Here is a 14860-nt window from a genome sequence, read left to right on the forward strand (position 1 = left end):
TTAGTTTTTGTTTGAGAAATTCTTTATTTCTCCTTCTAGTCTATTCGATAATCTTGTTGGAGAGAGTATTCTAGGTTGCAAATTTTTTCCCTTTTAGAACTTTGAAAATATCTTGGCATGCTTTTCTGTCCTGTAGTGTTTCTATAGAGAAATAAGCTGATAGCCTTATGGGGGGTCCCTTGTAATTAATACTTTGTTTTTCTCTTGCCCCCTTTAGAATCTTCTCCTTGTCTTTAATTTTGTCATTTTTACTACAACATATTTGGTGTAGGTCTTTTGGGGTTCAACTTTTTTGAGGCCCTCTGTGCTTCCTATATCTGGTTATCTGTTTCCTTCTTTAGATTTGGAAAGTTTTTAGCTGAAATTTATTCAAATATATTTTCAATCCCCTTTTCTTTTTCTTCTCCTTCTCGAATCCCTATTATGCATAGATTGGCCAGCTTTATTTTATCCCATATATCTCTTATATTGCCTCTTTTTTTTTTTTTTTCAATTTGGCTTTCTCTCTGCTGTCCTGATTGGGTGATTTCCATTATTCTATCTTCCAAGTCACTTATTCATTCCTCTGCATTATTCATTCTGCTGTTCAATGCCTTTAACTCAGTTTTCTTCTCTGAAAATGAATTCTCTAATTTTTCTTGGCTCCTCCTTATAGTTTCGAGTTCCTTTTTAAAGTAATCTGTATTACTGTTGTTATCAATATGTTCTTAATCCCTTCCATATTTCCATTACCTACTTTTTTGAACACAGTGTCTATTAGACTACATAGGTCTGTTTCATTGTTTGCACCTTCAGGGGAATTCTCCTATTCTTTAAACAAGGAGTGGTTTTGGTGCTTCTTCATTCTGCTTATATTTTTCTTACTCTGCAAGTTCAGGGAAAACAATTATCTACTGTAGTCTTGGAGGGCTATTTATGTGCAGGAGTGTCTCTGGGTAGCTTGTGAGGGCTATTTTTTTGGCATGAGGACTGCTTTTGGTTTGGATGCTTGCTCTTTCCTCAGTGTGTGCGGACTGCTATCCCCTTGATAGGGGGTGTAAAGATGTATGCTTCCAGGAAGGTGGGGACAGTAGGTGGTGCCTGCAGGTGGCACCTGGACTCCAGGCCCTTGGCAGTGGCAGGGACCCATAGAGAGATGGGGGTGGCATGCTGCTTCAGGTTGCAGAGCCCTTAGCAGTGGCAGTGAACCTCAAGAAGGTGAGGGCAGCATCCAGAGCCCTTGGCAGCAGCAGTGATGGGACATGTACGTTCCGGGGGGCGGCGGGGGGGGGGCAACAGGCAGTGCTTGATTGTAGGGTTCTCTGTGGTGGCAACCCCTGAGGTGACTGGGGCCATGGGCAGTGCCTGGTCACAGGACTCTTAGTGGTGGTGGGCCTCACTAACCTCTGGAGTCCAAGGTGGCTATGGTAGTTTGTACCCAGCCTGTAGCCTGCACAAGAGGTGCCCCACTACCTGAGAGCCTACCTGTGCACAGAGAAATAAGTTCTTATGGTGGTCCCACTACCAGCCCCGCTTCTCGCAATCTCCAACAATGGTGTCTTCCTTCTCTGGCAGGCCCAGGCCTCCTCCTGCACTCTCTTGGCTGTGGCATACCACTCCCTAAGCCCCCTGTTTCCACACAGCCAGCCCTAGCCCTCTCCCCAGAAGTGACCTCCAAAGTCCAAGTCTCAGGGTCCAGTTCCAACCTGAATGTCTCAGGCTGTGGTGTGCTAGGTGGTGGTACCAATGGTCTGAGAGGCTTGCTCTCTGCTTTGCCTTCTCAGACCAGCTGCTGGGCTTTTCTGCAAGTCTTTGAGGCTCCCCTTCCATCAGAGCTGATCTTCCCATCAGTTAGGTGGCTTTCCACGGTGAGGTTCCTTTCCTCTTTCACAGCTCCTTCTTAGGAGTGCTGCCACCATCCTTATTCCTTTTTTTTGTTCTTTCACTTTCTCTCTGCTCTTTTTCCTTTTGTTCTACCCAGCTATATGGAGCGTTTCTTGCCCTCTTTTGAAGTCTGAGGTCTTCTGCTAGTGTTCAGTACATGTTCTATGAAATTATTCTACAAGCAGATTTTTTTAATGTTTGTGGGAGAAGGTGAGTGCTACATCCTACTCTTCTATCATCTTGATCCCACCCCTCCTCCTGTTAAAGATTGCTAGTTTCATACCACTGTAGTCAGAGAAGATACTTGTTATGATTTCTATTTTTTTTTTAATTTTATTTTCCCACTGTACAGCAAGGGGGTCAGGTTATCCTTACATGTATACATTACAATTACAGTTTTTCCCCCACCCTTTCTTCTGTTGCAACATGAATATCTAGACATAGTTCTCAATGCTATTCAGCGGGATCTCCTTGTAAATCTATTCTAGGTTGTGTCTGATAAGCCCAAGCTCCCGATCCCTCCCACTCCCTCCCCCTCCCATCAGGCAACCACAAGTCTCTTCTCCAAGTCCATGATTTTCTCTTTTGAGGAGATGTTCATTTGTGCTGGATATTAGATTCCAGTTATAAGTGATATCATATGGTATTTGTCTTTCTCTTTCTGGCTCATTTCACTCAGGATGAGATTCTCTAGTTCCATCCATGTTGCTGCAAATGGCATGATGTCATCCTTTTTTATGGCTGAGTAGTATTCCATTGTGTATATATACCACATCTTCCGAATCCAATCCTCTGTCGATGGACATTTGGGTTGTTTCCATGTCCTGGCTGCAATGAACATGCTGCAATGAACATGCGGGTGCATGTGTCTCTTTTAAGTAGAGCTTTGTCCGGATAGATGCCCAAGAGTGGGATTGCAGGGTCATATGGAAGTTCTATGTATAGATTTCTAAGGTATCTCCAAACTGTTCTCCATAGTGGCTGTACCAGTTTACATTCCCACCAGCAGTGCAGGAGGGTTCCCTTTTCTCCACAGCCCCTCCAGCACTTGTTATTTGTGGATTTATTAATGATGGCCATTCTGACTGGTGTGAGGTGGTATCTCATGGTAGTTTTGATTTGCATTTCTCTTATAATCAGCGATGTTGAGCATTTTTTCATGTGTTTGCTGGCCATCTGTGTATCTTCTTTGGAGAAATGTCTATTCATGTCTTTTGCCCATTTTTCCATTGATTGATTGTTTTTTTGCTGTTGAGTTGTATAAGTTGCTTATATATTCTAGAGATTAAGCCCTTATCAGTTGCATCATTTGAAACTATTTTCTCCCATTCTGTAAGTTGTCTTTTTGTTTTCTTTTGGGTTTCCTTTGCTGTGCAAAAGCTTTTCAGTTTGATGAGGTCCCATGGGTTTATTTTTGCTCTAATTTCTATTGCTTTGGGAGACTGACCTGAGAAAATATTCATGATGTTGATGTCAGAGAGTGTTTTGCCTATGTTTTCTTCTAGGAGTTTGATGGTGTCCTGTCGTATATGTAAGTCTTTCAGCCATTTGGAGTTTATTTTTGTGCATGGTGTGAGGGTGTGTTCTAGTTTCATTGCTTTGCATGCAGCTGTCCAGGTTTCCCAGCAATGCTTGCTGAATAGACTTTCCTTTTCCCATTTTATGTTCTTGCCTCCCTTGTCAAAGATTAATTGACCATAGGTGTCAGGGTTAATTTCCGGATTCTCTATTCTGTTCCATTGGTCTGTCTGTCTGTTTTGATACCAGTACCACACTGTTTTGATGACTGTGGCTTTGTAGTATTTCTTGAAGTCTGGGAGAGTTATGCCTCCTGCTTGGTTTTTGTTTCTCAGGATTGCTTTGGCGATTCTGGGTCTTTTGTTGTTCCATATAAATGTTTGGATTGTTTGTTCTAGTTCTGTGAACAATGTCATGGGTAATTTGATAGGGATTGCATTGAATCTGTAGATTGCTTTGGGTAGGATGGCCATTTTCACAATATTGATTTTTCCAATCCAGGAACATGGAATATCTTTCCATTTCTTTACATCTTCTTTGATTTCTTTGATTAAAGTTTTATAGTTCTCGGCATATAGGTCCTTTACCTCTTTGGTCAGGTGTATTCCGAGGTATTTGATTTTGTGAGGTGCAATTTTAAAAGGTATTGTATTTTTGTATTCCTTTTCTAATGTTTCATTGCTGGTATACAGAAATGCAACTGACTTCTGAATGTTAATCTTATATCCTGCCACTTTGCTGAATTTATTAATCACTTCAAGGAGTTTTGGGGTTGTGTCCTTAGGGTTTTCTAGGTATAGAATCATGTCATCTGCATACAGTGACAGTTTGATCTCTTCTCTTCCTATATGGATGCCTTTGATTTCTTTTGTTTGTCTAATTGCTGTGGCTAAGACTTCCAAAACGATGTTGAAGAGCAGTGGTGAGAGTGGGCATCCCTGTCTTGTTCCAGATTTGAGTGAGAAGGCTTTCAGTTTTTCCCCATTGAGGATTATATTTGCTGTGGGTTTATCATAAATGGCTTTGATTATATTCAGGAATGTTCCCTCTATACCCACTTTGGCGAGGGTCTTGATCATGAATGGATGTTGGACTTTGTCAAATGCTTTTTCTGCGTCTATTGAGATGATCATATGATTTTTGACTTTTTTTTTGTTAATGTGGTGTATGATGCTGATTGATTTGCGTATGTTGAACCATCCTTGTGAACCTGGGATGAACCCAACCTGGTCATGGTGTATAATTTTTTTGATATGTTGTTGGATTCGGTTGGCTAAGATTTTGTTGAGAATTTTTGCATCTATATTCATCAAAGATATTGGGCGATAGTTTTCTTTTTTGGTGGTATCTCTGCCTGGTTTTGGAATGAGGGTGATGGTGGCCTCATAGAATGTCTTTGGGAGTATTCCTTCTTCTTCAACCTTTTGAAAGAGTTTAAGGAGGATGGGCACCAATTCCTCTTTATATGTTTGATAAAATTCACCTGTGAAGCCATCTGGTCCTGGGCTTTTATTTGTAGGGAGTGATTTTATGACCTCTTCAATTTCATTTCTAGTGATTGGTCTGTTCAGTTGGTCTGTTTCTGCTTGATTCAGTTTTGGCAGGCTGTAAGATTCTAGAAAATTGTCCATTTCTTCCAGATTGTCAAACTTATTGCCATATAGTTGTTCATAGTATTCTCTTATGGTTTTCTGTATTTCTGCTGTATCCGTTGTGATTTCTCCCTTTTCATTTATAATTTTGGTGATTTGGGTTCTTTCTCTCCTCTTTTTAGTGAGTCTGGCCAGGGGTTTATCAATTTTGTTCACCTTTTCAAAGAACCAGCTCTTGGTTTTATTAATTTTCTCTATTGTTTTTTGAGTCTCTATTTTATTGATTTCTTCTTTGATCTTTATAATTTCCTTCCTTCTGCTGACTTTAGGACTTTTTTGTTCTTCTTTTTCTAATTCATTTAGGTGGAGGGTTAAGTTGTCAATTTGGGATCTTTCTTCTTTTTTGAGAAAGGCCTGTATTGCTATAAATTTCCCTCTGAGCACTGTTTTCGCAGCATCCCATAGATTTTGAGAGGTTGTGTCTTCATTATCATTTGTTTCAAGGTAGTTTTTAATTTCCTTCTTGATTTCCTCATTGACCCATTGGTTTTTTAGTAGCATGTTGTTTAGTCTCCATGGAGTAGGTTTTTTCTGTTTGCTTTTCCCGTGGTTGATTTCTAATTTCATGGCATTGTGGTCAGAGAAGATACTTGAGATAATTTCTATGCTCCTAAATTTATTGAGATTCGCTTTATGTCCCAATATGTGGTCGATTCTTGAGAATGTTCCATGAGCATTTGAGAAGAATGTGTATTCTGCTTTTTTTGGATGTAGTGTCCTGAAGATATCAATTAAGTCTAACTTTTCTATTGTTTCCTTTAGGATCTCTGTTGCTTTATTGGTTTTCTGTCTAGAGGATCTGTCCATTGATGTGAGGGGGGTATTTAGGTCTCCTACTATGATTGTATTCTCATCAATATCTCCCTTTATGTCTGTTAATATTTGTTGTATGTATCTGGGTGCTCCTATGTTTGGGGCATATATGTTGATGATAGTAACATCCTCTCCTTGGATGGATCCCTTAATCATTAAATAGTGTCCTTCTTTGTCTTTCTTTATGTCTTTTGTTTTAAAGTCTATTTTGTCTGATATGAGCATTGCGACTCCTGCTTTTCTGTCATGTCTATTGGCATGAAATACTTTTCCCCAGCCTTTCACTTTCAATCTATATGTATCTTTTGTCCTAAGGTGAGTTTCTTGTAGGCAGCATATTGAAGGTTTTTGCCTTTTTATCCACTCAGCCATTCTGTGTCTTTTGATTGGGGCATTCAGTCCATTGACATTTAAGGTGATAATTGATAGATGATTATTTATTGCCATTTGATCCTCGTGTTCCAGTTGATTCTATGGTTCTCCATTCTTTTTTTTTTTGGTTGGATGGTCTCCTGTTATTATCTTCTTGAGTGTATTTTTTTTTTCATTTTTTGCAAATGCAATATTTGGTTTTGGCTTGTGGTTGCCCTGTTTTTTAAGTATGCTAACCCCTTCCCATAATTGTGTGTTTTAGCCTGATGGTCCTGTAAGTTCAAACACTTCATTATTATATTAAAATTAAGAAGAGAGACATACATACAAACAAAAAGGATTATTTACCTCCTAACATCCCTTGTCCACATTTTATGGTTTTGATGACTCTTTTATTTTTTTCTTTTTCATTTTATTTTGTTTGAAGCATGTTCATGATTAAATCTGTATGCTGGCTTATTTGAGTGACTGCTCTCTGATTGCGGTTTCCTCAGTCCTAGTTCTTCCTCTTCTTCTTCTTCTTTTTTTTTTTTCTTTTCTTTTTTCTTCCCTTTCCTTCCTTTCTTTTTGGTTTAGAGAAGCCCTTTCAATATTTCCTTTAACCTGGGTTTTGTGTTGCTTTATTCTTTAAGTTTTTGTTTGTTGGGAAAAATTTTTATTTCCCCTTCTATTTTAAATGATATTCTTGCTGGATAAAGTATTCTAGGTTGCATGATTTCAATCAATTTTCCAAGACTTGTTTTGTGGCCCAAGATATGGTCTGTCCTAGAAAGTGTTCCATGTGTGCTTAAGAAGAATGTGTATTCTGCTGCTCTCAGACTGCTCTGTAAATATCTGTCTGTCCTATTTCCTCTATAGTGTTGTTCAAATCTGCTCTTTCCTGGAGTTCCCACCATGGCTTAGTGGAAACCAATCTGACTAATATCCATGAGGACACAGGTTCAATCCCTGGCCTTGCTCAGTAGGTTAAGGATCTGGCATTGCTGTAAGTTGTGGTGTAGGTTTGCAGACATGGCTTGGAGCTGGTGTGGCTGTGATGTAGGCCAGAAGCTGCAGCTCAGATTTTATCCCTAGCCTGGGAAACTCCATATGCTGTGGGTGTAGCCCTAAAAAGACAAAAAAAAAATCTGCCATTTCCTTATTGAGTCTCTATGTGGATGACCTATCTGCTGCTGACAGTGGGGTATTAAAGTCCCCAACTATTCTTGTATTGCTGCTTGTTTTTCCTGTTAACTTTGTTGGTTTTTGCTTTATATATTTAGGTGCTTTCAAATTTTAGGTGCACAAATATTTACAATTGTTATATCTTCTTGATGGATTGATCCCTTTATCACAAATGACTTTGTCTCTTTTCACCATTTTCAGTTTAAAATCTGTTTTGTCTAAGTACCTGATAGCTACCTCTATACCTCTGTCTGCTAAGTCTGATAGCTACCTCTCAGTTTTTTTACATCCCTTCACTCTCAGTCTGTGTACTTTAGGGCTAAAATGAGTCTTTTTAGTTAGCATATCATTGGGTCTTATTTTTATATTTGTTCAGCCATTCTATGTCTTTTGTTTGGAGAATTTAATCTAATTATTTAAAATAATTATTGATAGGTCAGGACTTAAAATTGCCATTGTGTGAATTGTTTTCTGGCTTTTGTAGATTCATTATTTCTTCTTATCCTGCTCTCTTTTTGTGTGTATTTTTTATCTCTTTTGGTATCAGTATGCTTATACTTCTTTATCATGTTCTTTTGTATGATTATTACAGGAATTCTCCCAATAGAATATCATGAGGCTTATATAAAATATCTTAAAATTACACCACCCTATTTTAAGTGATAACAACTTATCTTCAATAGCATTACTAAACTTTACACTTTTCCTTCTCTTCCCCTTCACATTTTAGGTTATGCTGTTACAATTTAAATAATTTTTGTACTGTATAACCAGTAAGAGATTATTATAGCTATGGTTTTTTACTACATTTTTTAAACTCTTAAACTAGAGTTGCAAATGAATTACACACAACCAGTACCATATTATAGACTCTAACTTCAGCTATATATTTACTAGTGAATTTTACATTTCCTTCTTATGTTTTTATGATATTAAGTGGCATTCTTTTATTTCCACTCAAAGAACTCCTGTTAGCATTTCTAGTAAGACTGGTCTTAGGATGAACTCCCTCAACTTTTGCTTGTTTGGGAAAGTATTTCTCCTTCATTTCTCAAGGACAGCTTTGCCTAGTATAGAAGTCTTGATTGACAGGTTTTTTTTTCCTGCCACTATAAATTATATGTAATCTGTAACAGTATATCCTAGGAGTTCCCATCATGGCTCAGTGTTAACAAACCCAACTAGTATCCATGAGGACGTGAGTTCAATCCCTGGCCTTGCTCAGTGGGTTAAGGATCTGGCATTGCCATGAGCTGTGGTGTAAATTGTAGACTTGGTGCAGATCCAAAGTTTCTGTGGCATAGGCCAGCAACTACAGCTCCAATTGGACCCTTAGTCTGGGAACTTCGATATGCTGCTGGTGTGGCCCTAAAAGAAAAAAAAAAGCAAAATTGTTTGATTTTGACAATTTAATAATAATGTGTCTTGGTGTAAACCTGTTCATATTCAACCTGTTTGAGGTCCTTTGAGCCTCATAGATCTGGATGTCCATTTCTTTTCCCAGGGTTGGGAAGTTTTGAGCCATTACTGCATTAAATATACTTTGTCCCTTTCTCTTTCTCTTCTAAAATTCTCATAATGCAAATATTGTTTCTGTTGATTGTGTCCCATAGGTCCTGAAGGCTTTCTTCACTCTATCTCATTCTTTTTTCTTTTTGCTCAAGTGTCCTCTCTTCTAGGCCATTGCTTCTTCTTCTATGTGGTTGAGTCTGCTTTTGAAGCTATACTGAATTCTTCAGTTCATTATATCTTTTAGATTTGTTTTTTTTTGTTTTGTTTTGTTTTTTGTTTTTTTTGGTCTTTTTAGGTCTGCATCTGTGGCATATGTGGAAGTTCCCAAGCTAGGAGTCCAATTGGAGCTGTAGCCCCTGGCCTACACCTCAGTCACAGCAATGTCAGATTCCAGACATGTATGCAACCTATACCACAGCTCATGGCAATGCTGGATCCTTCACCCACTGAGTGAGGCTAGGGATCAAACCTGTGTCCTCATGAGTGCTAGTCCAATTTGTTTCCACTGAGCCATGGTGGGAACTCCTTGTTTGGTTTTTGATGGTTTCCAATTATTTGAACTTGTCATTTTGTTTATGCATTGTTTTCCTAATTTCATTTAGTTTCTAATCAGTATATTGGTATCACATTTCCATATGAAGAAGAGCACTATCATGGAAAAGAAATCTTAAAATTTGTTAACGCTAATACGTACTTTCACTTCTTTACTATTTCCTTTCTGGCTAATTTTTAGTAATTACAAAGGAAAAATGTATATTAACAGAATCAATAAATGATATTGCACTGAAAAAATTCCTTTTCTTGGATCCTAAGCAGGTAATATTTTTCTCGTTATAAATTCCCTTCTGGGCTGTTTAAAAGGTGAATTTATTTTTTATTAAATTTTAGTGGAGTGTAGTAGACTTACAGTGTTGTTATTTCCAGGTGTACAGCAAAGTGAATCAGTTATACATATATCCATTCTTTTCAGATTATTTCCCCATATAGGTTATTACACAGTATTGAGTAGATTTCCCTGTGCTATACAGTAGGTTCTTGTTACTTAATCTATTTTATATATAGTAGTGTGTATATGTTAATCTCAACCTCTTAATTTATCCCACCCCCTGACATTTCCCCTTTGGTAAACATAAGTTTGGTTTCAAAATCTTTCAAATTCTGGAGTTCCCGTCGTGGTGCAGTGGTTAACGAATCTGACTAGGAACCATGAGGTTTCAGGTTCGATCCCTGCCCTTGCTCAGTGGGTTAACGATCCGGTGTTGCCATGAGCTGTGGTGTAGGTCGAAGACACGGCTCAGATCCTGCGTTGCTATGGCTCTGGCATAGGCTGGCAGCTACAGCTCTGATTCGACCCCTAGCCTGGGAACCTCCATATGCCGCTGGAGCGGCCCAAAGAAATGGCAAAAAGACAAAAAAAAAAAAAAAAAAATCTTTCAAATTCTGCTTTATGAGCAAGTTCTTTTATATAATTTTTATTTGATTCCACATATTAGTGATCTCATATAATCTTTGTCTTTCTCTGACTTCACTTAGTATGATAATTTCTACGTCCATTCATGTTGCTTCAAATGGCATTATTTTATTCTTTGTTATGGCCAAGTAATATTCCATTATACACACACACACATACACACATACATATATACATATATGACACATTTTCTTTATCCATCCCTCTGTTGATGGGCATTTATGTTGCTTCCATGTCTTGGATATTATAAATAGTGCTGCAATGAACATTGGGGTCCATGTATCTTTTCAAATTATGGTTTTCTCCAGATATCTGCCCAGGAGTGGGATTGCTGGATCATATGGTAGCTCTATATTTAATTTTTTAAGGAACCTTCATACTGTTCTCCATAGTGGTTGTACCAATTTACATTCCCACCAACAGTGTAGGAGGGTTCCTAAAAGGCAAATTTAAATAGCAAAAATTAAAAATTCAAAAACACTGAAAGAAAGAAGAGGCTAGTATTTTTTAGCTGTGTTATGAAACATGCTTGATAAACTGTACCTGTGAGGACTTCCAGCTGTATGTGTGTGCACATGCACACACAGAGAAATTCACTGCCTGAGAGAATTGGGGATATATAACTTGGCTTTTTTGAAAAACTAGGAAGCCCACCTACTAAGATGTTTAGGAATGGTGTCTTTAAATACAAAGACATGAATAGGATGTAGGGAGAAACACCTCAGTTTAGGAACTGGGTGGGCTTAAGTGGGAATCCTGGCTCCACTACCAGCCAATTATAACTAACTCTGAGCTTCAGTTTTCTTACCTATAAAGTGGTGGTAAAAATACCTAAGTAGAAAAGTTGTCATTAGGATTCAATGAGATTAAATGTTAGTGACCTGTGGTGAAGAATCAGGCTTTCACTCATCACCGCAGCCAGGGATGTGTCTACTTTCCTACCTCCATCCACTCTTAAGGGGGTAATGAGGTCTCAAAGAGCATGAGTTTGGGGATCAGTTGGACTCCAGCTAGAAGTCCTGGCTTTGCTACTTCAAAACTGGTTATCTCAGGCTAGTCAATGTCCCTGAGCTTTACGAGAGATAAGGATACCCATCACATTAGATTACTGTGCAGATTAGATCATATGGTTTATTTTAAGCTCCTACTACAGTGACTGGTGGGAAAGATGCCATACAAACTGTATTGTTATGATATGTGTGTCTTGCATACAAATGACCTTACATGCCATAGGTAAATGGGAAACTGGGATAACATGGAAATCTTGTGGGTTCCTATGCAATTTTTTCTCTAGCATGTTAATGTTCTGAAGCAACCAGAGCGAGCTTTCCCACAGTAACTACCTCTTTCCTAAGAGGAAGCCTTAGTACTCTGTGAAGGCTTTAAGGAAAAGCTGCCTTCTTTAGCTGCAGATAGCCACTAATTCAGTGACTTTAAGAATCACCATGTTGGAGTTCCCCCTATGGTGCAATGAGATTGGTGGCTTAAGTGCTGGGATGCAGGTTTGAGGCCCAGTGTGGTCAGTGGGTTGAGGATCTGGCATTCCTACAGCTATAGCTCAGATCTGATCCTTGGCCTGGGAACTGCACATGCTGCTGAGTGGCAAAAAAAAAAAAAAAAATCACTGTGTCATCCTGTTTAATTTTGATGAAACTGATCCTTATTAGAAATGAATGCCCTCTAGGACTTTTCTCTCAAAAGAAGCACCAGGAGCCCCAGGGTTCAAGGACAGAATGCAGCATGCAAACGTTTAAGTTGAGATTTAATGGGACCAATATTTTATTAGTTTTGACATTGTTAGTACTTGGGTTACAAAGTTGCATCAGCTCTGAGTGGTCTTATGAGGACTCTCTGAATAGAGTCCTCAACCCTTTTTCTTTCCCAGCAGCCAGTTATCTCGGTGAACTATTCTGTAGACCATGGGAGCTTTTCAGGAACACATAGGTGGTCTTCTAGCTGGGACAACTGTATATGTTCCTTTTCCCTGTAATGTTTCTTGCAGGATAAAATCTAAGCAATACAAAGTGTAATAATGAAAACAATGGCTCCCATTTATTGTGTACTCTTTACAAATGAGTCAACACTCATTTAATTCTCAACAATCCTGTGAACTAGGGGCTGCTATTACACCCATTTTATAAATGCGGAAACTGAGATTTATAAATAACATGAGTAAATTGAGAAACTTGCCCAAAGTCACACAGCTAGGAAGTAATAGAGTGGGAATTTAAAAACCTGTGCCTTTTCTATGGGTTTAACCACACATCACATTGTTTCAGTTTGTCAGTCTTTTAGCATAAATGATAACATTTAAATTGTTTAATTTACAGGCGTTGCCCTATTAGAAAGCCTGTGTAAAGGAAAGCTGTTAGTAATTCACAGCCATTTACATTTCACAAGACTCGCGTTCCATTCCAAGAAATCAGGCTCATCAATTATTTGCATTTGGTAACATGTTAATTATACAAATAATTAGCCTTGAGACTAGACATGAACATGAAAGTATAATGAATAGTTTTGCTAATTGCTCTTTTCTGTTATGGACAGTCCTTGATCTGGAGTCTTAACAGCTCCAGTATTCAGCTTGCTAAGTTTTCCTCTTTGTGGAGAAGTCCAGATCAGGCATGACAATCTGATTTCCTCTGTCATGCCAACCCTGGCCTGTGGATTATGCCTGTTGGGAGCATTGTGTTGAGAAACATTCTGGGGGGAGGTGGAGGGCCATCTGGGGGCATCACATTGTGACAGATGAGTCTAAGCGTGGGCCGCAGCAGGTGAGTCAGATATGTGCTATCTCTGGCCTGAGTGTTGAGAAACTTATTTCAGCCTTGGGGGTCAGAGATTCATACTTTCTGCTCCCTCGAACAATCCCACAGATATGCTGTTTTCAGGGGTAGGATTATAAAAAAGAATTGGGGGAGTTCCCGTTGTGGCACAGTGGAAACAAATCCGACTAGGTACCATGAGGTTTTGGGTTTGATCAGTGGGTTAAGATTCCGGCGTTGCTGTGAGCTGTGGTGTAGGTTGCAGACGTAGCTCAGATCTGGCATTGCTGTGGCTCTGGCGTAGGCCGGCAGCAACAGCTCTGATTAGACCCCTAGCCAGGGAACCTCCATGTGCTGCAGGTGCGGGCCTAAAAAGACAAAAGACAATAAAATAAAAAGGAACTGGACATGGAGTTCTCTTGTGGTGCAGCAGGTTAAGGACCTGGTATTGTCACTGCAATGGCTTGGGTCACTGCTCTGGCACAGCTTTGATCTGTGGCCTGGGAACTTCTATATGCTGTGGGTGCAGCCAAAAAAGAAAAAAAAAAAAGAATCAGATGTAGATTTGTCTGAAAGAAAAGCATATGTCGCCTTACACAAATTAAAACATCCTAAGTGCCCTAAAAGCAATAATAGTGTGACACAAGGGATCAGAGGAGAAAAGAGGTTATTTGTAGGAATAGGACGGCTGGGGCAGAGATGGGTCACCCTTCTGAGGTGAGCCTTAAAGGGTGGGGGCTGAAGTGAGGAGGGCTTTTTTGTCATTTTGTTTTCCTTTTCGGGGCAGATGATGAATCACCTGCTGTAACAGAAAAGAAGGAAATGTGAAACAGGGGTGTGTACAAAGGAAGAGTTCAGTGTGGCCAGAATGTAGGAAAATAAAGGAAGGTAGTGTTGGGAAACAAGGGCAGGCCCAGGTGGTGAAGGGCCTGGGAATACCAGATTAGGAATGTTCTAGAACAATGTCTCCCAAGGTGTGTCCACAGGATGTTCACAGTTTTTACGTAACCAAAGGATCCTGTCATCGATGAAGAAAACATATTAAAAACAGATTCCTACACTATGGGAGTTTGAGCTTTAAAAATGCTACTGTACACTATGAATTTCCAAGAGGGACATGCAGTTTGTAAAAATCCCAAACTTAGTGGTCACAGACATTTTTTTTTTTTTTTTTGGAGCATCTCAGATTAGCCTTCTGCAGGAGTTTTATGAAAGGAATGATACCCACAGAGCACACATTCAACATGACCTGCTAGTTGACCAACTGACTGATCTTCTAGGAATCTATACTAGTGTTGCAGAAATAGGGAGAAAATCATTTGCCCCAAAGGAGGACCAACCCCCCCTCCCTCCCTCTCTGTTACCCCCTCTGCTTTATTGTTATAAAGATCTCAGCTGTACCACTCTCACTCCTGAGGCTCAGATTCCACCCCCCATAAAACCTTGTCTTATCCCAAGGCTTTGATGGTACCCCCCCTTTCTTTTTAATTTTTTTTTTGTCTTTTTAGGGCCACACCCACGGCATATGGAGGGTCCCAGGCTAGGGGTCTAATCAGAACTGTAGCCAATGGCCTACGCCAGAGCCACAGCAACACAGGATCTGAGCTGCGTCTGCAACCTACACCACAGCTCATGGCAACACCAGATCCTTAACCCACTGAATGAGGCCAGGGATCGAACCTGCAACCTCATGGTTCTTAGATTCGTTAACCACTGAGCCATGATGGGAA

The sequence above is a fragment of the Sus scrofa genome, chromosome 12, assembly GCF_000003025.6.
Source record: "Sus scrofa isolate TJ Tabasco breed Duroc chromosome 12, Sscrofa11.1, whole genome shotgun sequence".
Classification (NCBI taxonomy): domain Eukaryota; kingdom Metazoa; phylum Chordata; class Mammalia; order Artiodactyla; family Suidae; genus Sus; species Sus scrofa.